This window comes from Pseudorca crassidens, chromosome 5 (assembly GCF_039906515.1).
Source record: "Pseudorca crassidens isolate mPseCra1 chromosome 5, mPseCra1.hap1, whole genome shotgun sequence".
NCBI lineage: Eukaryota > Metazoa > Chordata > Mammalia > Artiodactyla > Delphinidae > Pseudorca > Pseudorca crassidens.
The window spans coordinates 34,267,536-34,295,499 of NC_090300.1; the positions used below are offsets into that span (position 1 = coordinate 34,267,536).

At 41.0% G+C, this 27,964-nt stretch overlaps 1 protein-coding gene across 4 annotated transcripts in view; it reads right to left on the reverse strand.

Annotated features, from left to right (window-relative positions):
* Positions 1–27,088, reverse strand: part of SLC35G2 (solute carrier family 35 member G2) — a 32,823-nt gene extending 5,735 nt beyond the window's left edge. The window contains exon 1 of one of the 4 annotated variants that reach the window (XM_067737729.1): positions 26,498–27,088. The gene's annotated coding sequence lies outside the window, so the exon portion shown is untranslated. Of the gene's footprint in view, positions 1–17,285; positions 17,447–25,211; positions 25,634–26,208 lie in introns of those variants that run through there. The other 3 variants (XM_067737728.1, XM_067737730.1, XM_067737731.1) reach the window with 3 other exon arrangements.
* Positions 27,089–27,964: the final 876 nt, after the last annotated feature.

A 27,964-nucleotide genomic window follows, 5' to 3' on the forward strand; every position in this document is an offset into this window, starting at 1 on the left:
ATTATTAAATAGAGAGGTAGGGTCTATATTCCCTCCCATTAAAAGTAGCCCTGATTTTGTGACTGTTTCAACGAATAGAGTATGGTAAAAGTGACCTATTATGACTTCTGAGGCTAGGACATAAAAGGAAATATAGCTATTCCTTCCTAGCTGCAATACTTGTGCTTGGAGCTCTGAGCCACCAAGTAAGCAGTCTGACTGCTCTGAAGTCACCATGCTGTAAGGAAGCTCAAACTAGCCCATGTAGAGAAACCACATGGAGAGGTCCTGAGACCACCTGAAGAGAGAGAAATTCCTGGTAAGCCCCCAGCTGCTCCAGCCCCCTGCTGTTCGAACTCCAGCCACCCATCTGTCTTCAAGTATATAAGAGACCCTGAGTCAGGATTGCCCTGCCAATTCCTTTCCAAATTCCTGATCTATAGAAACCATGATAGATAATAAAATGATTGTTGTCGTTTTAAGCCACTAAGCTTTGGAGTGATTTGTTACCTGCAATAGATAACAGGAACACCCTATTTCCCTCCCTAGTATTTTAAGGAATCGGAAGGAGGAGTGGGCTTAGTGACAGTTAAAGTAAAAGGCCTCTTATATTTGGACCAAAATGATTGGCTTTTGAAACTGGGATATTTTGTGCCCCATTGTGAGATCCTGGATTCTAATTCTGAGGTAAGACGAAACTTTTTTTTTTCATTAAAGTATAGTTGATTTAGAATGTTCTGTTAGTTTCTGGTGTACAGCAAAGTGGTTCTGTTATATGTATGTGTGTACATATACATACACACACATATATATAACTGAATCACTTTGATTGTTATACATACATGTGTGTGGTGGTGTGTATACATATATATATATATAATGAAGAGGAAAGTTTTAGTCAACATCCTGTTAGGTATAAATTAATGTATTTAATCCTAGTCCAACTGTATACTTTAAACTGTTATTTGAACTGTGTCATCTTTGTTCATTTCTCTCAGTGGATTAGTCTATAACAGATATATTACAGGTATTTTTCAACACCATTAATATTATATTGTATAGGGATTCCCTGGCGGCGCAGTGGTTGAGTCTGCCTGCCCATGCAGGGGACACAGTTTCAAGCCCTGGTCCGGGAAGATCCCACATGCCATGGGGCAACTAAGCCCATATGCCACAAGTGCTGAGCCTGTGCTCTAGAGCCTGCAGGCTGCAACTACTGAGCCCACGAGCCACATCTATTGAAGCCCGCGCACCTAGAGCCCGTGCTCGGCAACAAGAGAGGCCACTGCAATGAGGAGCCCGCGCACTGCAACGAAGAGTAGTCCCCTCTCACTGCAACTAGAGAAAGCCCACGCGCAACAACAAAGACCCAACACAGCCAAAAATAAAATAAATAAATATATTTAAAAAAATATTATATTGTATCCCACTGATGCAAAAGCCATCTTATACTAAAGGGATACATAAAGATTTTTTTTTTTTGGCCACACCACGTGGCATGTGGGATCTTCCCGTGCCCCCTGCATTGGGAGCGTGGAGTCTTAACCACTGGCCCCCAGGGAAGTCCCAGGATCTTATTCATTCTCCCTAGTTTTCATTTAATTTCAGCCTTTGAAATATAATTATTGAAGAGAATCTGGAATCCTGACTAGTAATTACATTTTTGCACATTTAAGTCTTTCAACCTGTGAACATTTCAATAAATACTAACTGAGGTACCATGTGCCCAGCACCATTCTAGGCTCTATAAATATGAAGATAAATAAAACAGGCATGGCCCCAGCACTCATAGAGCTTATAGACTAGTGGAAGAGACAACAAGTAATTCAAATTTAATATTTTAATAAGTTAATAATGCAAGTAACTACATGAAGTACAAGAAACTGTTGGAGCACACACAAAGGGCATGTAACCCAAATATGGGGGATCTTTGCAGGTTTCCAGGTGGAAAGGATGCCTGAATTGGGACTCTAAACATATGTAACATATAGACAAGTAAAGAGGAGAAGGAGAAAAACAAAACTTTTTTCCAGAGATTAAAAATTTGAGTCAGAAATGTTGGTTTTGAGTTCTAGCTCTGCCACCAACTAGAGCAATAATTATGTCTATTTTAAGAGAAAGTTTTAGATGATAATTGTTGGGGTCTTTTAACTCAACTCTCAGTTTGTCTGTTTAATGATTTCACACTTCTAGTGTTTTGATATCTCTCCCATGCGAGACCACCATGCAATTCAATGATCACAAATTTCTACCACCTGCTCAAAGTTGTTCTGACCAATATGCCAACTCAGTTTCTCCTCCTTCCTTACAGAGAGGAAGAATCTGAACTAATTTCATGGCTCCAGTTGCTCTGACATTTATGTGGGGCTGTCCCCTCCCAGGCAGAGGTGTCCATTTCAGCTGCATAGAGCAACTCAGCTGAGAAGAGGGAATGTCAAACAATAGGACCAGAAGACTAGCCTATCCAGCTACAAATGTATCAACCTGAAATGTTGGACAAATGGACTAAAAGGATACATAGTTTGGTGTCTGCTTGAACAATGGGCGCAATTCAGTATTGCAAGCCTGAAAAAGCAGTATTTGTATCTAAAAGAGGTACTGTTTCCTAAGCTACATCCCACAACCTAAGGCCCAAGATCACCTCTCTCCTAAGGCTGAGAAAACGAACAGTGCCATCCCTACTGTCTTGGTGGGAATCCTTAGAAAATCTCCTTATGGTGCCTACAGCAAATGCCACTTGGTAATCAGAGCTTCTTTCTTTAGTTACCAGACTGATCCCTAAAATGGTAAACAGTCTTAGATATAAAGCTGGCTAGTACAACTTGATTATAATACAGTGGTTTAAATGTGGGCATTGATGTGGTATTTGACACTCATGAATCAGACTGGCTTTGAAATAAATATTTATCACAAACTGATAGGTTACTACATTATACCTGAGCAGCCCAGTCCTGAGATACCTTATTCCCCCAGTGTGCTTGGACAGTCTTGCCCCTGAATGAAAATGAAAAGACCACACCTAACTGGTCACCTGAAAGGGAAGACCCAACAACCACCTTTCCAGGATATTGTGAGACATCAGGACCTGCATAGGATCTGTGCTGTTAAACATATCTCCTGAGAACTATTGAGAGAAGCCATTCATCCCTCCAAACTGATGAAAAGGGGCCCATATTCTGAGGCCTCAAGGCTGTGAGCATGAGTCTACCAATCCTTATGATGAACCCAGCTTAGCATAACCTTTAACACCCCTCTTTGAATAGGGATTCAGTCTCTTCCCCACTGCAACTCATGAGGATCAGGAGAACTAGAGGCAGCATTTAAGTCTGCTTGTACTTCATTAATACTCTTTGGGACTGTATCTTTGTGTAAAGGCCCACTGCTTTAGAGAGGAAAGAATCTCCTTCTAAGCTCCAACCTCTGGAACTAGAAAATCAGTTCTTAAATAAACTAATAAAGTAGAACTTGAAAGACAAGGATAATGATAATAAGTGAGAAATAACAGAGTAGAAGATAAAGAGCATGCCTTTCTTAAATCAGTCACATTCAGAAAGTGAGGGATTTATCATGAAGAAGTAGATGTTTGCCCTTCTTAGAAGGTTGATAATATTCACATTGTGTGTTAAGTGGCAAATGATCAAAATGAAATAAGTCAAATCATGAAACGGAACAGTTTTATGAAGATGTAAAAGAAGGGCTGCAAGAAAAGTTAATTGTATAATATTTCAAATACTCAGATTATAAAGGAACTACCATAAGCAAATTCAACCAAAGGGGGAAAAAAAGAGGAGACATACAGTCTAGTAGTCTTCTATGGTAAACCAACTGAATCTCTATAAAAATATAAAAGGAAATTTCAGAGCAACCAGGACAGAATCATTCTTACTCAGATGTATTACTTAGGATAGATATACCATATATAATGGCAGAAATTGCAATTAGAATAGCATTCATATTGCATCAGATTATTGCCTGACAAACAACAGTCCATCTATGTCTCTCTTAGAAAAGCAAAAAATAAGGCACATTATCAATTTCTCCTTTGTAACACTTAGATTAAAGCATCCTTGCAATAGTTCTCAGAAAAAGACTAAGAAGACAAGATCTTGATTTAGCCAGAGATCATGAAAACATTTTCAGCTCTAATGGAAACAATCAGAATTAGCATAAAAGCAAGAATGGGAAAACAAACAATAAAGAAAGGCACAACTGATGGCTCTAAAATCCAGTGAAAACAGAAGGAAATATGGAAGAAGTCAATAATAACAATACTATCAATAGCCAGATGTATTGATATTTACATTTGTACAGACAACGTGCTAAATTCTAAACATGGGTTAACTCAGCTTTGAGAGGAAGTGAAATCTTAGGAGGTTTTGGAGTGCGAGAGCATTGGGGAAGGGTGGAAAACAAAATATTTGGAGAAAACTAATGGCCTACCTCACTTTGAACTGCAATAACTTAAAAGGAAGTAAAGGTAAGTACTCACTTTAGGAAACTAACTCGTTACATATTATTGAACACACTCTATGTGAAGGGCACCAGGTAGGCCACGAGGAGCAGGTAAGTAGGTCTTATTGTTGAAGACAATTTGTCCCAAAGTTTTGTCTAGAACTTTGTCACCTAGTGCCCCAAATTAGTCTCTCCTCCCTGCTCTTCTCTCACCCTTTCCTCTCCCCAATCCCCTCCCTCTTTCTCCATCTTACCTTCTCAACGTTACTCCTGTCTCCCACAGACACAGCCCTGTCTGACATCCTAGCCCAGAAGTAACTGCCACTTATTCATGCAAATGATTTCAGGGAAAATGATATTTATTTTATTCCCTTAAAGGACAAAGTATTATCACTGTCAGAGTCACATTCCACTTTCATAACAGAATAAGCTATTTTCATTTTCCTGAAATCATAATTTCTCTGACAGGAAGCAAGAGTGATGATGACAAAACATCTGTGCAGAAAGTAGGAGAAAAGCCTCAATCATGTGAGCACCCCTGCCACTAGAACTCCACCCTAAGAACTAGCCTCCTGTCATCCAAACCAAAATGTATACATGTCACTCCTCTGGGCCTTTTACCAGTGTCATCTGGTACTTAGCCCCTGCCTCCTTTTGTCATTTTTTAAAAATTTATTTTATTTAATTTTTTTTTTGGCTGTGTTGGGTCTTCGTTTGCTGTGCATTGGCTTTCTCCAGTTGAGGCGAGTGGGAGTTACTCTTCCTTGCGGTGCCCAAGCTTTTCGCTGCAGTGGCTTCTCTTGTTGCGGAGCATGGGCTCTAGGCACACAGGTTTCAGTAGTTGTGGCACGCAGGCTCAGTAGTTGTAGCTCACAGGCTCTAGAGCACAGGCTCAGTAGTTGTGGCACACGGGCTTAGTTGCTCCACGGCATATGGGATCTTCCCAGACCAGGGCTTGAACCCGTGTCCCCTGCATTGGCAGGCAGATTCTTAATCATTGCACCACCAGGGAAGCCCTCCTTCTGTCATTTTATTCTCCTTGTGTATGACATTGTTAAGTTTTAAAAAGCAATGGTTCCTCAGTTTTAAAAAGCAATGGTTCCTCAGTATGTGTTTTTAGAAAGAGGGACAACCTAGTGCCCCAACTGATGAGTGGATAAAGAAAATATGGTATATCCATACAATTGAATATTACTCATCCATAAAAAGGAATGAAGTTCCAATACACGCTACAACATGGATGAACCTTGAAGACATTATGCTAACTGAAATAAGCCAGACACAAAAGGACAAATACTGTATGATTCCACTTATATGTGGCATTTAGAATAGGCAAATTCATAAAAAGAGAAAATAGATTAGAGATTACCAGGGGATGGGAGAAAAGGGAATGGGGAGTTACAGCTACAAGGTTTCTGTTTGGGGTAATGAAGAAGTTTTGGAAATAGATAGTGGTGATGGTTGCACAATATTGTGAATGTAATTAATGCTATTGAATTGAACATTTAAAAAATTTGTTAAGGGACTTCCCTTGTCTCCAGTGGTAAAGAATCACGTTCCAATGTAGGGGACGCAGATTCGATCCCTGGTCGGGGAACTAAGATCCCACATGCTGCGGGGCAGCTGAGCCCGAGTGCCGCAAACTACAATGCCCATGCTCTCTGGAGCCCGCACGCCACAACTACAGAGCCCATGCACTCTGGAGCCCGCGTGCCACAGCTAGAGAGAGAAAATCCACATGTCACAACTAGAGAGAAGCCCTCACACCGCAAGGAAAGATCCCACGTGCTACAACTAAGACTTGATGCAGCCAAAAATAAAAATAAATATTTTTAAAATGTGTTAAAATGGTAAGTTTTGTATTATTTATATTTTACCACAATTTTATTTAAATAGGAAAAAAAAAGAAAAGAGGGGCTTCCCTGGTGGTGCAGTGGTTGAGAGTCCGCCTGCCAATGCAGGGGACACGGGTTCGTGCCCCAGTCCGGGAAGATCCCACATGCCACAGAGCGGCTGGGCCCGTAAGCCATGGCCGCTGAGCCTGTGCGTCCGGAGCCTGTGCTCCGCAACGGGAGAGGCCACAACAGTGAGAGGCCCGCATATCGCCAAAAAAAAAAAGAAAAGAAAAGAAAGGGGGAAAATGTAGTGCTTCCTCCAGTGTGGGGCAGGGGAGAAAGGAAGGCATTGGTATTTTCAAAAACCTCCCCAATAATCCTAATGTATAATTTTCTTGTGGGAGAACCACTCAACTAGATTATCTAAGGACCTTCTGGCTTTAAGATTTAATGAATCTGTATAGGTATACATATAGCTGATTCACTTCATTGTACAGCAGAAACTAACACAACGTTGTAAAGCAATTATACTCCAATTAAAAAAAAGATTTAATGACTCTGTGGCTGCTACATGATTAAGGAAGACAGAGAGTGGCACAGGGATGGAAATTTAAAAAAGGGGGGGGGGGCGGGTGGATACTGAAGCCAGACTGTCTGGATTTGAATCTTAGCTACAGAACTTATTAAATATGTGACCTTGGGCAACTTACTGAACATCTTTACCTATTTCCTCTTCTGTAAAATTTCGATAATAATAGGATAGAATAAAAATATTAAATCAGTTAATACATACAAAACACTAAGTATCTTGCACTTAGCAAGTGTTCAATAACTTTTAAATCTTTTTTCACATGATTCTGTCTGCCTGGAATGACATGGGCCTCCCCCTTTCTGCCCTTGTCTACCTGTAGAGCTCACATTTGTGCTTCAGTGATTTGCTCAAGTGTTACTTCCTCCTTTGCAAAGTCTTCCCTGTTCTCTCCAATTTTTGTGCCCCATTGCCCCTGCATTCGTTTGTTTATATCCTGTCTTTCTCACCAGACCATACACTTCGTGATAGCAGACTTTCTCACCATTATATCCTCAGCCCCTAACACAGTGTCTGGCACATACTGGCACTCGATAAATGTTTGTTGGATGGAATGGAATGGATTTGAAAGCCAAGAAGAGGAAGACATGGAAAAGAATGGGGAATGATGTTGACTACTGACATCTCTATAGGATTTTATAGGCCCACATATCCACTTCTGGTGTCTTAGCATCACTGCTCAATCAATGGTAGGCAGCTGAAAACCTGCAGTTTCCTGTGATCATCAAACTGCAGAACTGCTCAGAAGAACTCTCCCTGTCCTCTGCCCTTACCCTCTTTACTAGTCAGAGTTCTCCAGAGAAACAAAATTAATAGGATGTGTATATATACACCTATATAGAGAGAATAATTTTAAGGAATTGGCTCACGCAATTATGCAGGCTGGCAAGTCTAAAAGCTTCAGAGTATGCCAGCAGGCTGTAGACCCAGGGAACAGTTGCAGTTCAAGCCCAAAGGCAGTCTGCTGGCAGAATTCCTTTCTCCTCGGAGGATGTCAGGTTTTTTCTTCAGACCTTCAACTGATTAGATGAGGCCCACCCTCCATTATGGAGAGCAATCTGCTTTACTCAAATCCACTGATTTAAATGTAAATATCCAAAAACACCTTCACAGAAACATGAGCATAATCTTTGACCAGCCAAGTTGACACATAAAATTAACCATCACAGCCTCATCCTTTGCTTGTCCTCCATAAGCACAAAAGTTCTGGCTATTCCAAACTGCAGGAAATTCTCTATGTCATGCTCTTTCATGGCTCTGGGTTTTTACATAAGCTGTTCCTTCTTTATGGAATACCCTTTTCCTGCTTTTTCACCTGGTAAATTACTGCTCATTTTTCAAGGCCCAGATTAAATGTTACCATCTCTGGAAAACTTCCCTAGGCCCATTTCCCACCCCAGTCTGAGTTAGATGCCCACCTCAGTTCTTCAATCATAGAATTTATTGAATGCATTGAATTACAACTATGTTTTTGTCTTTCTCTTATGCTAGATCTGTGAGGGTTTTAACCCCACACGTATTAAAATTAGATATTATTAATTTTTATATTTGCAGCATCTAGCTCAATGCTTGGCATGAGATAGGTACTTAATAACTGTTTGTTGAATGAATGGACTATTTTTTAATGAAGCAAATTTTGTTAAGAACAAAATATAATAATATAAATAAATGGATTTAAATGGCTAGTAACCCAAATAGGGAGCCTTATCCATTAAAATACTTTAAAGTCCTTAATAACATTTCAAGAATAATAAAACATTAGGGTGAGCAGTTTAGCTATTAAGGGAATGTGTGTGTTTAGCTTCTCTGCCTCTGGCTCTATTTATGCTGCTAGGTCTCCCATATTTTCTTTAATATTAAATTCCTCAGGCATAACTGGAGCTGTTCTTTAAATAAAGTTTATCTACTTTTCTTAATTAAACTATTATCAACCAGTTAAGAAGGGTGTGGAGATACATGTCTTTCAGCATCACCAGGCTGAACTTCAGTTGCTATTTCCCTGCTTCCCAGAGCATGTCTCATAGCTTGGCCCAGTCAAGTGAGTCCCACCAACAAGACCACAGCAGTTCCTCATCAGGATTCCCTGGGCTTGCTCAGGACAAGCTTGACTGAGAAGCTATTTACCACCATCAGCCCTTTAGAAAAAAACACATTTTGTTTATTCCTATTACAAAAGCAATATATGCTTATTGTAGAAAATTGAGAAAGGTGAGAAAGCAAAGAAAATAAAAACAACTCATAATCCTACCACCCAGAGATAACTACTGACCCTTCCAGGTCTTTTTCTATTTGTGAACATTGTTTTCCCCAAACATGGTATCAACCACTATATCCTATTTTATAACTTCCCCTTTACTTATCAGTGCATTGTACACATTTTTTCATGTCATTAAATATTCTACAACATCATTTTTAATGGCTAGTTAATATGGATCCAATATTGGGTTCTGAACACAACAGGTCAATCATTAACTTCAGCCTTCTGAGAGTTTAAAGGTAAATGGGATGACCAGCTGCCACTGATCCTTTACACAGGGGTAGATCCATAACCATCACAGGAAAAGTCACATATGTGAAAAGGTACAGATAACAATGTTGACGTTTTCCCTGAATGTAAATGAGGAAACAGTTTTTGATGGCCAGGGGAAGATTGTGAAAGAATAAATAAGAGATAAGTCAAGAGGATTCATGTTTCCTCTTTGCTCTCTGTTCAGACGTCATCTACAGAGAGAAACTAGCTGAGACCAATAGTGAGATAAAGTGTGTCTTCATTCATTTTTTGTGTTTATTTAGGATCAATACACTGGTTTTGAAAGGATTTGAGGCAACCATTCAACTAGAGTTAAAGGAAAAATGAAACCACAGGAAATATCAAGCACAGATGCCTCGAAGTACCTGGGAAGTACTCTTTTGGATTGTTTCATCCTGAATATGGCTCTAGATTCTCTAATTATAAGGATAGCTATGATTATTTAGCCTCTATTCTGTGACAGGCATATATTAAGAACTTTATTTTATCATTTAAAGGTCAAAACAACTCTATGAAGTAGGTATTATAATCTCCATTTTAGATATGAGGAAATAGGTTCTGAGAGGTTGGGTAACTTGCCAGTTAGTGGGTGACATAACTAATTAATGGTAGAGACAAGATTCAGGTCCAGGTCTGCCTTCCCAAGCCCTTTCTTCCATACTACTCTGCAAAGTAACCATCCATGGTAGGCAGAATAATGCCCCCCAAGCCCCACCAAGATGTCCACATCCTAATTCCCAGAACTTTACCTTATATGACAAAGGGGAATTAAGATTGCAGATGGAGTTAAGGCTGTTAATCAACGACCTTAAAATAGGGAGACCATCCTGGATTATCTGGTTGGGCCCAATGTAATCACAAGGACCCTTAAAAGTGGAAAGTAGAGACAGAGAAGATGTGACAACAGAAGCAAAGTCAGAGTGACACAATGTGAGGACTCAGCCTGCTGTTGCTGGCATTGAAGATAGAAGGGAATCATGAGTCGAGGGGTGTGGGCAGCCTCTAGAAGCTGGAAAAGGCAAGGAAGTGGATCCTTCCCTAGAATGTCCAGAAAGGAATACACCCTGCCGACACATTGGTTTTAGCCCACTGATACCCCGAACTGGACCTCTGACTTACAGAACTGCAAGATAATAAATTCATGTTGTTTTAAGCCACCAAGTTTGTGGTAATTTGTTACAGCAGCAAACAGAAAACTCAGACACCATCATTTTGTGAATGTCTAAAGATCAGATTTGTGTTCTTAGAGAAAAGATCCAAACACTTAGTATTGGTGTGGAAAAGAACTGGCTGCATGTAATCCATGATTTTCCCCAGAAAAGAATTGTTGGTCTTCTTAAGATCTAGAAAAGTGTTGGATGAGACTACAAAGTTCTGGGTCAAGTGGCATGGACAAAATTATTTTAGCCTGACATAGAAAATATTTGCTGGCTGCTTACCCCTGTGGTACTGTTTGAGACATCTGCTTTTAACAACCACATCCTCATGGATCATCTAGAAATAAAGTGAATTATAAAACACCTCTCAAGGGCTGAGTAAACTGCCCTGTTGGATGTAGTCATTAAATACTGAATCAGAACTTTGGTTGGATACCACCAGATAGATTAATTACCAATGCTGGGGGACTTCCCTGGTGGCGCAGTGATTAAGAATCCACCTGCCAACGCAGGGGACATGGGTTCAATCCCTAGTCTGGGAAGATCCCACATGCCGCAGGACAACTAAGCCCACGTGCCACAACTACTGAGCCTGCACTCTAGAGCCCGCGAGCCACAACTACTGAGCCCGTGTGCCACAACTACTGAATCCCACGTACCTAGAGCCCATGCTCCGCAACAAGAGAAGCCCGCGCACTGCAATGAAGAGTAGCCCCCACTCGCTGCGACCAGCGAAAGCCCATGCACAGCAACGAAGACCCAACACAGCCAAAAATAAAATAAATAAATAAATTTATATATATATAAAAATAACCAATGCTGGACAACAGGTCTAACCAACTCTTGAGGCAGCAGATTTGAGCTTGATTCTACCTCTACCACTTTCTGCCTGGGCATGTATCGTGTAACCTTTCTAAACATCAGTTTCTTCATTTGTAAGATGGGCTGATATTACTAACTTGGAAAGGTTATTACTAAGGACTTAATGAAAAGATGGATCAAAAGCATCTAGAACAATACCTGGCACATAGCAGGTGCTCAATAAGTACTAGCTTGCTTCCTTCATGTTAGCCAAGTACTGTGAAGATTTTGTTACTAGTATAGAAGAAATGGTTATTTTCCTCTCTGATCTGTTTCTATAGCAAGAAGGCTTACTTATAGTTTACAAATTTCTAAATTTGGAACTTTTTTAAAGGATAAAACAATGCACTCTAGGAAATGTGCCTGGAGGCCCAGATTAAAATCTGCTCCTCCAGCCCTTCCAATGATTTGAGAGACTTCTGATTCCTTATATTATATCTCTTCCTGATTGAAAGAGCCAGAGTGATTTTTGTTATCTGTAACTAAACCTTGCCATATACACAGATGCACTGTGTATTACACCATGTGATATGTAAAATTGAATCCCACCAGTCAAGGAACCTCTCCTGCTTATTCTGCTTTTAACAATATTATTTTAATACAGATGCCAATAAAGCATTAATATTTTGAAATTTATGGAAGAGTATTCATTCACACATAATGCCAGTCTAATGAACCAAAGACTGAAGATAATGCTGGTGATCCCTTCCAATAGTCTTAAATTGCTATTAATTCTTTTCTTGATGAGACAGGGGGGTGAACAACAGTAATTCATAGTAGACAATTTGCTTACATTTTGTTCTTCATGTGGTTATTGTTTCAAAAAAATAGGCTAAAATTTATCAAGAAAGTTAGAATAGATTTTTGAAAGAATCAACCAGGATTGGTTGGTAGTCTGGAGTAAGAATAACATAAGATTTTCATAAAGATGGGTAGACAGCACTTTGAGCTCATACTGAAGAAATACATGTCAATTGTAAATAACTTAGGACTGCTAATTAAGACAGAATCCGAATAATTCCTTCAAGCCATCTTCTGCTAGAAACCTTTTAAATTTTATGTGATTACTTAGATAGTTCTCTGGAAATACAACTATCAAGGCAAGTTTATTATAACTTCCTTACGCATTCTGTCTACTCAAATCTTCATCTAGGCCCAGCTAGCAAACCAGGCCAAGAGACAAGTATTAGAAGTCACTCAGACCTCTGATTTTTTTAAAGTGCTGTTTCTGAGAAGACTCAGAGCCACAGAGAAGTCAGGAGCCATCACAGTATGACTCCATCTCCTCCCACATCCATGCTGGGCAGGACTTTTCAGCACATCTCAAGTTTTCTGGGTTTTGCAACAGCCCAGGGTAGCTCCTTAAATCTGCCATGCCTACTCTCTCAACAGATCTAGGCACCACCTAAAGGGAGTTTGCCAAGTCACAATCTCCTTTGTGGTCTGTGAGTTCCACGAAGCCAAGAGAGTTCTCATTCATATTTGTATTCTTAGCACACAGAGCACACTTAACAAATATTGAACAAAAATAAAGACTCATTCCTGAACTGCATTCTACAACTGCTCCTTGAACTCTGTCCCATCCTGCTATCAGTTATCACAAGCTCTGCTGTTCATTCTCCCATTTCTGTCCTGGTTTCACCTCTGAGATTGTCCTCACACTGTTATCTTTGCTGCTTGGCTGCAATTCTGAGTCTCTGTGCTAGAGATACTGGTTCCAGAACCCTGAGGAAGCCTTCTCCTGGTTTGGCCTGCCACTGGACTCTATGCTGGCCCCATGCTGGCCCAGGATTGTCACAGCAGCCCAGCCAAGATATATCTGGGAGAGGGGTCAGCATCCCTGCAAACTTCTTGGATTGAGACAACTTTCATCTGAGCTACATTATTGAAGAATTTTCAATCTAAAAATAGGAAAGCCCTTCAACCCCATTCCTCATGCCTCCTTGTCTTGTGAAAGAGATCCTGAACCACCCACCAAGAAAGAAATAAGGAAATGGCAATGAAATCAGACTGAATGAACAGAGGGAGTAAGGGTATTCACTGAAAGGTTGGCATTGAGCATTTGGAATTTAAAAGACCAAAAAAAGTCTTGGTTTTACCTTTTTTTTTTTTTCCATTTTCAAAATGTTTCGGTGGCTAAAATAAGTTATACTTCGAATTCACTTAAGAGCAATGAATGTTAATATATTAGAAGTTACTTCATGAAATAAGAACAACGTCTTTACTTCAAAATACTTCAAAGTAGTCATCTGAATATTTGACAGAAATATTATATTTTATTAATCCTGTGTTGAAATGATTGCTTAATTACTTAGTATTTTCATTTACACTAGCCAGAAGTGATTACTTTCCACATTTTAAATTTTTCAGAGTAAAAATGATACAATCTTAGACTGGACTTTAAGTTGGCTATAAACTGGGTTTTTTCACACATAATTTGTGAATATAACTGATGGTAGCTACTCTTAGGTGTTTATCCCCAAAATGTTACATTGGGGGTCCTTGGGGATGAATTCTGATCTTTATATTCACATTGTTGGCCAGTAATAAACTGACATTTGGCCTAAAAATTAGTAGGATATGTAATCCTTCACTCTATCCATGCACTTCTTGCTCTTGAGAAAAAATAATTTACTCTGGGAGTCTGAGGGATAGCTAGCTTCCTGCATCGTGGAATTTGATTTTGGTGCTCTGACCCTGATAGTCCAGCTCTTCACTAGGGCTCACTTTTGTATTACTGTAGCAACAGCTAGCTTTTGTCTCCATAGTCAATGACTGCATCTCCTGACCCTGCCAACCGTCTCTCAAATTCACCTTCTTTTTTTTTGTTTGTTTTTTGGGGTTTTTTTGCGGTACGTGGGCCTCTCACTGTTGCAGCCTCTCCCGCTGCGGAGCACATGCTCCGGACGTGCAGGCTCAGCGGCCATGGCTCACGGGCCCAGCCGCTCCGTGGCATGTGGGATGTTCCCGGACCGGGGCACGAACCCGTGTCCCCTGCATCGGCAGGCGGACTCTCAACCACTGTGCCACCAGGGAAGCCCTCAAATTCACCTTCTTACTTAGAAGAAATAGGGGAGGAGTGTGGATGAACCACTCTAAATCCATCATCATTGCTCTATTTTGCTGGTGACAGGTCTGTGGTGACATCCTGTGTGAGGATCACTCCCTGTGCTAACAGATGCACAACAGCACCAGAACGGTATGACAGCTCACTCACTCCAGGTGAGAAGAGGTTCGGGGCACACTAGGCTGAATGATAAACTCCTCAGCATGCTAGCTAACATCGCTTAGAAGAGGGATACTTAGGTGAGAAAGAATCCTTATTCTGGGCTGAATAGCAGAAGCTGCCCAAGTGGATGTGGGTCAAGGCTCCTTAGATGGAGCTGAGATAGGCTGAAGTTGCGGTCGTGGCTGGCTGAGCTGGGGATGAAGGCTGCTTAGCTGAACTAAGAAGGGCAATAGATACTGGATTCCAGAGTAGGCCAGGCCAGGAGGAACAAGGTAGAATGTGGTCTAAGGGAGCTAAGAATTGCGCTTTGTTGGGCTATGGGAGAATGAGAGCAAGGCCTCAGGATGTTGCTGGGCTGTGTCAGTCTGGGTTATAGGAGAGGAGAGAATTACAGCTAAAGGACTTGGAGATGAGGTGAGGTAAGGAGAGAGATCGGATGGGATGGGTATGGGGTCGGGGAGAGGCAGGAAGGAGTAGTGGAGAGATGCACCAAACAGGAGGCCTAGCGCAAGTTTGAGCTGGAGACTCAGCTGAGAGTTCTAGGTCAGGAGGTTAGGAGAGGGATAGCCAGGGACTATCAGCTGTGCAGGAGCTGCTAGGAGTCAATAGCTGGCTCTGGGAAGGACAAAGAATGAGAAAAAAGAAATCATTAAATTTGTAGGAGCAGAAGGTGGGAAAGGGGGCTGGGGATGAGAGTTATCATTCTGGTTAGAGCTGGCCTAAATATTCTATGTTACCATCACCTTGGAAGTTCTGGGCATGTTAGTTGCTGTGTAGGCAAAACTGGAGAAGCCCGTCTCCTCTGTACTCAATCGTGGCTAATGACTTTAGTAGACTCTAATGAACCGTGCATACCAGGAAAGGAAAAGGTTAACTGAGATTGAAAAAAAGCCTTATGTGGCAGTTTTCAGATAAGCGGGTTGACTTGGCTTGTGTGAGGGTGATGATGCCTGATTTGGAAAAGAGCAATTTATGTTGTACCGTTTTAAAATCCATTCTGGCACACTGTGATGAATGTGTTGGCTGGCAGCTAAGAACTTGCTGAAATGCAAGAGTCTTTCACCGATTATAATCGACACTTCCCCTTCCAGGAAAGAGCCTTTCTCACCTCTGAAGCAGTGGACTTATCAATTTGCATAAAATATGCCATTCTCATTGAATATATATTTATCATCTACCACTTACTTTCCTACTGTCTTTTTTTTTTTTTTTTTTTTGCAGTACGCAGGCCTACTCACTGCTGTGGCCTCATCCGTTGCGGAGCACAGGCTCCGGATGTGCAAGCTCAGCGGCCATGGCTCACGGGCCCAGCCACTCCGCGGCACGTGGGATCCTCCTGGACCGGGCCACGAACCCGCGTCCCCTGCATTGGCAGGTAGACTCTCAACCACTGCGCCACCAGGGAAGCCCCCTACTGTCTTTTTTTTTTTAAAAAAGCAGAATTAGTTTACAGTGAATCAGCATCTTTAAATTCAGCTGTGCTGGGTGAATCTGTCAAGAGTGGCAGGAAGTCATCGCTAGAAGGGGGAGGGGAAGGAATAAAATGATCCTTTTCTGTTTCCATGACCTTTTCTGTATGTATCTAAGTGGTTAAATCACCAATTAAGTTAGATGCTAATTAAATATAAAACAGATTACAGCGCTGTTCTAATATCTTGTTAAAGTTGTACTTATTGGTTGTTTATTCTTTACCTAATTCTCAGTAGAGAGGATCAAATAGCCCAGCTGAGTTCAAAGAAGGCTGCCAACCCCCCAGGTCTTACACCAGTCCCTGAACAAAAAAGGAACACCCAGGATCGACAGCCTACTCTCAAATCCCTCAAATACTACATATACCACCTGCTCACATTCGCCCTGTTCTGGCTGCTGTTTATCCATGAAAAAGCCAAGCCTGAATTTTTTCGAGGCCAAGATTTATGAAAATGCCAAATGAATCAGTTCAAAATTGTACACATTTGGTTTCATTTGATCATAACTGATTCTTCACACTGTAGACACCACTCACATCTCAAATTTTATCAAACTCAAATAACGTAAAGCAATTGAAAAATGGTGAACACATGGCATCTTGTTTCAAACTGTAAGTCAGATTTTGAATGAAACTTGACAACATCTGGTTGCTTAAGTGGCATACCTAGATTTATTAAAGTCGTTCCACTCCTTTAATGCTATTTAGAGAACACACACAAATATATAATGCTACTGCAAAGCTGAAAAGAGACTTTATAAAGTCCCATCACTGGCAGGGACATTGTATAGGAAGGAAAAGCACAGTATAATCCATCCCATCAGGAGTTAATTTTACCAGCAACATGTACCAAAATTTAAAATGTGTGAACTCTTTGACCCAGCAATGCCATTTCCAGGAATATATCCTAAGGAGATCACTACTAAAGTACATAAAGATGGCAAGCAATGATATTCATCATGGCTTTCTTTACACAATGAAAAACTGGAAATAACCTAATTGTCCTTTAATGAGGGACCTGTTAAATAAAAACATCAATGCAATATTATGCAGTCATCAAGAAAGATACTATATATGTATATATAGACATTAAAAAACCTTCATGTCACATTGCTAAGAAAAAGAAGGGTATAAAAGAGTATTCATGGTATGACTTTATATAAAACAATTTATATCTATACTTACAGATGGTGAAATTTCAATTATTCAGCACTTTCTTCTTTTTACTTTTTAGGTTAATTTTCCACATAAGCATGCATTTACTTTAAAATCCAGGAAAAAAATCAAGCTATTTTCATTAGAGGAAAAAAAGTCATTACTCGGTATTTCAGTTAGACAAAATGTCACCCAGGAAGCCAAATGTAGCTCTTATATTTCTGTGCCTTCTGTTGCAAAGAAAATTGTGGATAAACAGACCATATTACAGAGAGAAACTGGATGGATGGTGTGTAGAACCCAAACCAAAACAGAGGTGAAATACTACATAAACTAAGGAGGATGCCTTTATTATACATAGTGTTTGAAAGAATTAATTCATTGCGCATGTGTGCGTGCTTTATTATATTTTCAGGGCTAACAAAAAAAAATAGTATGGATCCTAAATGACAGCAAAGAATATAATCATCATTGGTTTTTCTTACATAAGTTACCACTCTATAAATCTCTGTGTTAATGTGGAAAAATCTGACCTGAACAGATGGACCTCATGCTGTTTTCTAAAACATGAACAGATTTCTGATCTTCTGGACCAGGAAATGGAGTCAGCACTAAGACAGCGGACACCATCATCCATCTCCTAGAATTTCAATTTAAGGAGCTGCTAATAAAAGCAATATTTCCTCTTTAAAAATAATAGCACAGTGATATGTTTCTGTCCTAACGGAATGTGCTCTCGATATAGTAAAAACATAGTGGAGATTTGTTGCAGTGGAGGTGCTGGCTGATTACTGAACTGCACCAATTTTGGAGAATCCCCTCACTGTCGTTCTTGGCAGGTAGCATCATTTGGCAGCTTCCATCCTTCACTCTCCAAGTTTCTCATGGAAGGCACAGTCCTGAGGGCTGCCAATCTGCCTGGTTAAATCTTCATCCCATTAGCCCAAGGGCCCCCTTTCCTTGAGCATCTTCACAGGAGCAGTTTCACAATAGATACCCTTGGGCTTGAAGTCCCAATAAAGGGCTCTCAGTCAAGTAATTAGCAACTTTGCATTTCCCCCCCCCCCAAGCTCCACCACTTTCTAGCTGTGTAACTTAAGGCTGTGAGGAGGCTGGTGGAGGCAGCAAGACTGGGTCTGAGGAGGAAATTGGGGCCAAGGGGATGGCCCACGAGGTCAGGATATTGGTTATATAAAGGGAGAATGAGGAAATAGTTCAATACCCTGAAGATAATGGGAACCAGATTTCTTACCATCAGAGAAGGAAGATACAAACAGAAAAAGGGTGAAGACTAGAATGAGCACTGTGGTGTTGGAGTGCAGTTGAAGATATTAGAATAAACACATTTTAATATAAATAGATGAATAGATATAGAAATAAATATAGATGTGCTTAAGAGTTTCCCAGTTCTGTCTGCTAAGATGGCCCTAAAGTAACAATACTCCAGTAGCAATGACCACACCTAGCACCTAGATCTTGCATTCTCTACTAAAAGGAAGCTGGGCTCTTTAGAAAAATAGCTTTTGAAATGACTGAAATGGTTGGGGCAGGAAAAGTACAAGATGAGCCTGGAACATCTTACACTAGAAAGTACTCTGATAATAGAGATGTCAAAACAACACAAGAAGCAGCTTGAATGGGATTCGAATGGCCAAATCTGTAACAATTTCAGCATCAAAGTCAATAATCATTAATCATAGTAATTGGTTATAATCCACCTAATAGAATAGAAATCCACAAGTCCAAACTAATGTAAATAAATGAATAAACAAACAAATAAATAAATAAAGGAAGAGAAAACTCTCCCTTACAACAGAATACCAACTAGTAAAGGTCAAATGAATGTTGGAATTGGAAAAATTGCCATTTGGCAATCATCATAGTAATAATTTATTTGAGCAAGAACCATCATAAAATAAGTGACCAAAAGTTTGTTGAAGAATAGGATGTTTACATAGTCTCAAAGTGTCTCCCCACAAAATGCTTATAATTACAAAGGGAAAAATAACAACTTTACAGTGGAGAAGTTATCACCTTAACCAAGTCATCAAAGTTAACATCACCAGCAAAAAGACAAATCAGTATTGTATCCCTTAATAAGATCCACTGAAAAAAACACAGTATTGCTTCTATCATTTTCCTGACAAAAATGTGTAACTATGCCAAAAATGCATAACGTGCATCAGACAAACCTAAATGAGGAACATTCTACAAAATTAATGGCCTGAACTTTCAAAAATGTCAAGGTCACTAAAGACAAGGAAGAAATGAGGAACTGTCACAAATTAAAGATTAAAGAAACAGGACAACTAAATGCAATTCATAACCCTGGATTTAACTCCAGACGAGAAATAAAAAACATTTTTCTGAAAAGGAAATTATTGGGGGAAATGGCATATATTGAATGAGGTTTGTGGATTCAATGGCAGAATTATATCAGTCTTAAGTTCCTCATTTTGGTGATAATTCTGTGGTTATGCAGGAGGGTGTCTTATCTTTAAGGAAAACTACTTAAGTGTAGTCTTCCTACTTAAGTACTTAGGGGTAATTAGGCATCACATCTGCAGCTTATTATCAACTGGTTCAGAAAAAAAGAGAAAGTATATGAATGAATGACAAAGCAAGCATTGTAAAATGTTTATAATTGGAGAACTTGGGATGAAGTATGTATAAGAATTACCCTTCACCCCAAGAGTTCATTGGACTATGCATGCAAGTTTTCTGTAAGTTTGAAATTATTTCTAAATAAAATATGAAAAAATATACTGGGGATAACAGAATCTACCTAGATTTTTTGGGAGAAGTACATGAGTTAATATGTGTGAGGTGCTTAAAGCAGAGCTAGGTATACAGTAAATGCTAAATAAATGTTAGCGATGATGGTGATAGTGGTAATGAAGTCCTGAACTTTACATCACAACTCATCTGAATCAGGACAAGTTGACTCTGGTTCACTTACTTGTTTTCTCTTTTTAGATTCAATTTAGAAATTGAAAAAAATATTTATTTACATTTGAGATGCTAACAACATTATTAAACTTGTTTACTGTAGTTTAAGCACACAGTGTTCATGTAGAACAATATTTTATAAACTGTTGTCCTCAAGAAAAAAGGATGTTAGTAGTATGTTTTAAATAATCAAGATCAAGTTTTTGAAATTTTCATCCTTCATTAATTTAGGCAATATGATAATAATGAGATTATATGATAAGTACATACATATATATATATTTCTTTATCCAAATACAGTATATACATTAACATGTATATATTTACTATAGGGTAACTATATACAAATTATAATAATATGCATAGAATTAAAGACCATGAGAGTTGAAAAAGGCTGTGGAGTTCATCTACTCCAATTTCTTTGAAAGTAACTCTAGCCTCTACAGCAACCCCAACAAATAGTACAGTTTCCATTTGAACTTACAGTCACAGAAAACTTATTCCTTCTCAAGGCAGCCACCTGGGAGTCATTCTGATTGTTAGAAAATTCTTTTTTAATATTGAGTCAAAAATCTCTCTATATGTAATCTCCAGTGTCTGTTCCTACATATTTGCTCTGGGATCACTAATTAATTCCCTCTTCCACATGACATTTCAGTATCAGGAACTACTATTTCCTACCCTCCCCGTCCCAGGTCTCCTATCATGAGTTTTCTCTTCTACAAACTGAAAATCTTCTCTTTCTCAATTATTCCACGTATAATCGTGGTTTTCATCTTACCACCTTAACCATTCTTCTCTGAACATATACCGGTTTCTATGATCTCTCCTAGTCAGGAGATCCTGTTTCTATGAGGGCAGCCTGAGATCACACCAGCTATTCTGACAGCCTCATGCATTTATGTTTATTCCTTCATTTGGTCAATATTTACTAGGTGCCTATGATGTGGAAGGCACTGTGCTAAGATAGTATGAGAGATAAAATTAAGAAAACAGGGACTACCCTGGTGGCGCAGTGGTTAAGAATCCGCCTGCCAATGCAAGGGACACGGGTTCCAGCTCTGGTTCTGGGAAGATCCCACATGCCGTGGAGCAGCTAAGCCCTCTGCGCCACAACTACTGAGCCTGTGCTCTAGAGACTGTGAGCCACAACTACTGAAGCCCGTGCTCCGCAACAAGAGAAGCCACCACAATGAGAAGCCCGCACACTGCAGTGAAAATTAGCCCCTGATCACCGCAACCAGAGAAAGCCCATGTGCAGCAATGAAGACCCAATGCAGCCAAAAATAATTAATTTTTAAATTTTTTAAAAAACAGACAATGGTAATAAAAGATAACTTTTTAAAAAATCTAGAAAACATACGCCTTCTCTTAAAGAACTTACATGTTCATTTTGGAGAAAAGAAATATGCTAACAAGTACCACAAAACAGACACAACAAGTGCTATGCACATTAAAGGAAGTTATACAATTAAATATGTATTTGCGGGCTTCCCTGGTGGCGCAGTGGTTGGGAGTCCGCCTGCCGATGCAGGGGACACGGGTTCGTGCCCCGGTCCGGGAGGATCCCACATGCTGCGGAGCGGCTGGGCCCGTGAGCCATGGCCGCTGAGCCTGCGTGTCCGGAGCCTGTGCTCCGCAACGGGAGAGGCCACGACAGTGAGAGGCCCGCATACCGCAAAAAAAAAAAAAAATGTATTTGCTTTAACATCAGAGTACTAGAGAACAAAGCAAAAGTAATGACAATTTCAGACTAGACAATTTCAGACTAGCATGAGAATCAGTAAAAAGCAGCAGCTTGGGATTTAAGCAACATTAAGAGAGAAATTTCCAGATTAGGAGAATTATTCACAGATTCAGAAGACACAAACGGTTCATAGTTTTACCCTTAAGAGCTCTGACAATGGGATCAATAATCACTTGTCCAGAGTGATTTACAGGCAACTTTATAGAAAGGCAAGAAAATAAATAGACTAGACTACTATGCACCAGGCTTATACCAAGGGCTCAGTGTGTATTATTTTACTTAATCCCACAACAACTCCAACAAGGCAGGCACTAATATCAGTCCCTCTTTAAAAAGAAAAAAAATTAAGTGAAGATCAGCAAGCTTCAGTAACTTGCCCAAGCTTACAAGGAGCTTACTATGGCAGTCAGCCTTCAAATCCAGACTGTCAGCTTCCACTCCAACTTGAGGCCATCAACTACTTACTACCCAACAAAGCAATATCTGGCAAATTCCCACCCACATCCCCACAAACTTCCAGGAGAACTACTTGGAGAAGGCTCTCACTAAACAATCTGTTCCTCCTCTGGACTCAAGAACAGTTTCTACAGGACTCTGTTACAGTCCTTGACACAAGGTATCAATGTGAATTGTGTATGTAACACAAACCCCTGATAAAGTGTTCCTGCTCCAAGAACAGAGATTGTGTCCTTATCTTCTTCTTGGAATCCCCAGGCCCTAGGGCATTGCCAGACTCAACAAATGCTAGGAGAATGGCATAGCTGGTCCCCTTTGAAGAAAGTCACCCTTTTAACCAGAGACCTCTAATTCTGGGTCTAATTAGTTGTGGTGCAGAGCTTTGGTTGCCACAATGCTGCAACCTAACTCTATCTTCTATCTCTTAACTCTACTTAAATTAAAGGAATCTGGGAGTTCTCTGGCAGTCCAGTGGTTAGGACTCCACGTTTCCACTGCAGCGGGCACGGGTTTGATCCCAGGTCAGGGAACTAAGATAATGCAAGCCTCATGGTGCAGCCAATAAAATGATTTTTTTAAATTTTTTTATAAAAGGGAAGGGGCAAGATATATTTGACTACATAAAAACTGAAATTTTCCATACAGCAGAAAATATCATAAAGTTTAAAAATAAAAAAATCAAGAAAAAATTGCAACATGTAACGGAGTCTTCAGTATACAAAGAATTTTTACAAATAAGAAAAAGAATATAAGAAAAATAGAAAAATAAGGATATGAGCTGGAAACTCACAAAACAAAAATAAGTATGACCAATAAATATATAAAAAGATGCTCTTTACTGCCTATCCAATTGGAAGAAAACCCTGATTTTGGTGATAGTGTGGGGATACTGACATTCTAATTCAGTGTTTATGTTGGTATATATTGGTACATCTTTTCTGTAGAACAATCTAGAAATAGTGTTCTTCCAACAAATATGTCTTGAATACACATATATTTCACACTGTGTAGATACTGAGAACATAGTAAAGAATAAAGCACACAAGGGAGGAGACAGGAAATAATTGAACAAATAAATAAACAAATCAATGTATCAAAACATAAAATGTACATATCCATTGAATGATCAATTTCACTTCTAGGATTTTTTTTCTAAGAAAATAAATAAGTGCACAAATGTTTGTTCAAAGATATTATTTGCAGAACTGTCTAATAACAGCAAAAATTGGAAATAAATAAATGTTCATTATTATAAGATTGCTTAAACAAATTATGTTCTGCCCACATAGTGCAATATTATACACCACTTAATGATGATGACCTAGTTTTATATGTATTGGTTTGAAAGACATTAATGATAAATTACATAGTGAAAATGCAACCAACAGAAGGTTGGTCCATTTAAAATGCATGTGTGTTCATCTAAGAGAAAATCTGTTAAAGTATGGAAGTTCCATAAAAAACTAAAAATAGAGTTACCATATGATCCAGCAATCCCACTCCTGGGCATATATCCAGAAAAAATGAAAGCTCTAATTCAAAAAGATACATGCACCCCAGTGTTCATAGAGGCACTATTTACAATAGGCAAGACATTGAAGCAACCAAACTGTCCATCAACAAATGAATGGATAAAGAAGATGTGAGATATAGGTATAGATATAGATAGATAGATACACAAGGGAATATTACTCAGCCATAAAAAAGAATGAAACAATGTAATGTGTAGCAATATGGATGGACCTAGAGATTATCATACTAAGTGAAGTAAGTCAGACAAAGACAAATATTATATGATATCATTTACATGTGCAATCTAAAAAAATAATACAAATGAACTTAATTACAAAACAGATGCACAGACCTAGAAAACAAACTTATGGTTACCAAAGGGGAAGGGGGAGATAAATTGGAGTATGGGATTAATGCACACTACCATATGCACACTACCATATATAAAATAGATAAATAACAAGGATTTACTGTAGAGCACAGGGAACTATATTCAATATCTTGTAATAAACTATAATGGAAAAGAATCAGAAAAAAGAATATAATGCATATATGTATAACTGAATCACTCTGCTGCACTCCTGAAACTAACACAATATGGTAAATCAACTATGCTTCAATTTTTTAAAAATCTATTTACAATGGTTTTCTCTGGTTTTATGTATTTCTCTGTCACCTAAATTTCTTACAGTGAGCATACATTTTATGAGAGAAAAACCACAGATATTCAATGTTTTGAAAAGTATATATGTAATCTTTACAGAGTTCACAAACCATATCCCACCAGTATATTTGAAATTGTCAGCATTATGATACATCTTAGTCATATTTTCTTCAGATTATAACTTTCCATAAGATCGTTAGCTAGCTATTGTTCTGTATTAAATTTTTCATTAATTCTTTTTGTTTAAACTTCCTTTAGCAACATCTTTTTTGTATCAATATCAATTTTACATCTTTCTAGACTATCTTTGTTCTGGAATTAAAATATGTGTAAATACTTCGTTGCTCAGCAAAATACCAAACACTTTAATTCACCTGTTCCCAAGGTTCTGTGACTTGGGAACAGATAACCATGGAAGTTAATGGTTCTGCGGAGTTCAGAAACGTGTCAAAAAATAAAGATGGATTACACAAGAAGCTCTGGGGAAAATGTGTGACTTGTAGTGTGTGATGGCACTGAAAACCAATGAGTGTATTTACACGTGCGTAATGTTTGTGTGCATATGCACATACATGCATCCTACATATGCTATGCATATGCATACGTGAGAGTTCATGTTTATGCTCACCCTGTGTCCTCCCATGTAGGTAAATCAAACCTGTTATGCATATGCTTTATCTGCACCCCCGGGCGAGCCACATTTGCCTTCATGTTATCTGCGGGAAACCAGCATCAATCCATCCGCAAAGGCTTTCAGTGTCGAGCCAGGGAGCTGGCGCCACTCTGGCCACCTGCCTTGGAGAGCGGCTACTCAAAGGTGCGGAGTAGAACCGCAAGGCAGGCCGCCGCCCGGGAAGTAAGCCGACGAAGGAGCTTGAAGCACTTCAGCACCACGGACACGGGCAACCCCAATCGAGTCGTTTCGAGCCGTAAAGCTGGCGGAGACCGCCCCTTCCCCAGGCGCCCCCAGCCCTCTTCGCCTAGTGCGTCACTATCTCCGGGCCCTCAATCGTCACTGAGACGCCAGCTTTCCATCCCGCTCCTCGCCAAGCCCGGCAAAAGCCTGGCCGGAGATGCGGGTCCGCGCAGCGCTCCTACTCGCCCTTCCTGCTGGCCCGCGCCACCCTGCCATCCTCTTCTCTCTAAAGAGGCCAAACGGGCGCACGAGGCGTAGAAATTCTACAGCCCGGAGCCGGGTCAGGGAGGGTCCTGTTTTCCTCCCCGGAGGTGGGGAAGGCTGAGCGGACTTGCTCTGAGCCTCCACCCGCTACATTCGGCCGCGGCCTGGCCCTTCCTCCTTGCCCTCGCCTTTCGTTGGGGAAAGATTTCTCCAAACCGTTTAATCTCCGCGAAAATCTCAACCCACATAGACTGGCGTCCAAGAGGCAGAGACAGACAACAGAAGAAAGGCAAATACTCATTCTCGGCCCTATTTCTAAAACCATCCAGCATTCTTAAAAGTTTGTATTTGAAATTGATCCCATGGCGCCATAGGGACTCTCCCTTGTTTGGGTGGGTTCCTGGGCGAAAGGAAAGCAGTAGCTCCTGGCCTTTATCAGAGAGGCTGGGGAAGGACCCATACATGCGACAGTGGCAGGAAACGGGGGCGCACAGCTGATACTGACCCTACCGAACCGGCGTCCAGGTTTTCCAAGAGAGCAGTGCCGGGAAGTGGCGGCCCGCAGCCGTTCAGGCGTCGAGCAGAGCCTCCGCAAAGGCTTGTAAAGGGGGCGGGGCGCTTCGCCCAGGGCCCGGCCTAACCCCAAAAGAGGGAGTCGGCCTCTTAAGTGCCTCGGCTAAAAGCGAGCGTGTGGGGTTCGGGGTACGCTCCCACTCCTTACGGGTGGGGCGGCCCGGCAGGCAGGGTCAAGGTCCCAGTCCACTGCTGCCGACCGGCTGCCGGGGCCCGGTTACCTGTGCGTCGCGGCGAGGAAGGAGCGCCCGGTGCTCCGGCCGGGGCTGCCCGCTGCCGCGCGCCTAGTCCAGGCTCTGAGCCCACTGAGGCCACCGCGCGCTTCGCCAGGAAAACCGCGGCAGGGGCGGCTCAGGCCGCCTGGCTGGGCAGGGAGAGCGGCGCCGCAGGCACGAACCCTGCGCCTGCGCTCTCCGCTGCTCCCCCTCGCTTCCCACCGGCAGGTGCCCAAGTGGAAGACCAAAGGGGAGCGCCGGGGATTTGTGCCCCTTACTCGCGCGGTGGGAGGGCCCAGGCGCCGCGAAAGTGCCTTCCGGGATCGCTTTAGCCTATGCCCTTCGAGAGACCCGGTCTGCCGGAGTGACATGGTTTTGAAGCAATCGCCGGTCTGCCGGAGTGACATGGTTTTCTGGAAGGGGGCAGGGAGGCAGCCTCAATCCATTTCCACCTGTCCCTTTGCGGTTAAAAGTCGCAAGTCGATTCCTTGATATTTAAAATATGTCTGGCATCAGTAAATCATGGTCCGGGAAGGTCTTCGGGCATCCCCCGGCTCCACCTGTTGTTTTACCGATGAGGTCTCTGGGGCAAGGGTCTTGACGCTGCAGATCTGGTTCCTGGACGGAGGTCTATATACCCCAATCCCGTGCTGAATGAATACAGCTTCTTGGAAACAGGGACACGAGGACAGGCAGGAAGGCCATCAGCATAGGCCAGGCAAGAAAGGGTGAGGCCTGAACCAAGGTGTTAGCTGTAGGAAAAGATAGGAAATGACTGCTGGGTTTTCCTCTGTCCTTCCAGATCCACTCACCACCCTGTTCTGTGACTCAGGACTGACTTTTATGGACGACATCAACTGTCCTCTGGCTTTTGTCTGGTTTTGGCCAATGGGAGGCATGTGCAGGAGGTCCACCACAGGGCAGAATGTTGATCACAGGGCAGGATGTTATTCAGGACCTCTCCCCTACATTCTCAGAGGGCCATTCTATTAGCAGTGGCTGCATTCTTTATCCGAACGCCATTACTCCAATCCTGTGGCCCTCTCCTACAGTTCATTCTTAGTCCTGTTTACCACTTGCTGCCCTTGCCCCTGCAGGCCTCGCTCCCAGATGTTTCCTTTAAACCTGTCCACACCTTTTTAAATAGTCTCTTCCTTAAATTCTCAACTATCCCCTGGATGTGCCATGCCATCTTTATCCTACCACCTTTTTCCTACCATTCCAGGACACTATAATACTTCACTGCGGTTGGGAAGATTCATAAGAAAAAAAAATGTGTCAAAGAAAGATGAGACTTTTGGGACTTCCCTGGTGGTCCAGTGGTTAAGACTCCATGCTCCCAGTGCAGGGTGCCCTGGTCAGGGAACTAGATCCTGCATGCTGTAACTAAGAGCCTGCATGGCACAATTAAAATACCCTGCATGCTGCACCTAAAGATCCCGCATGCCCCAACTAAAGATCCTGCATGCTGCT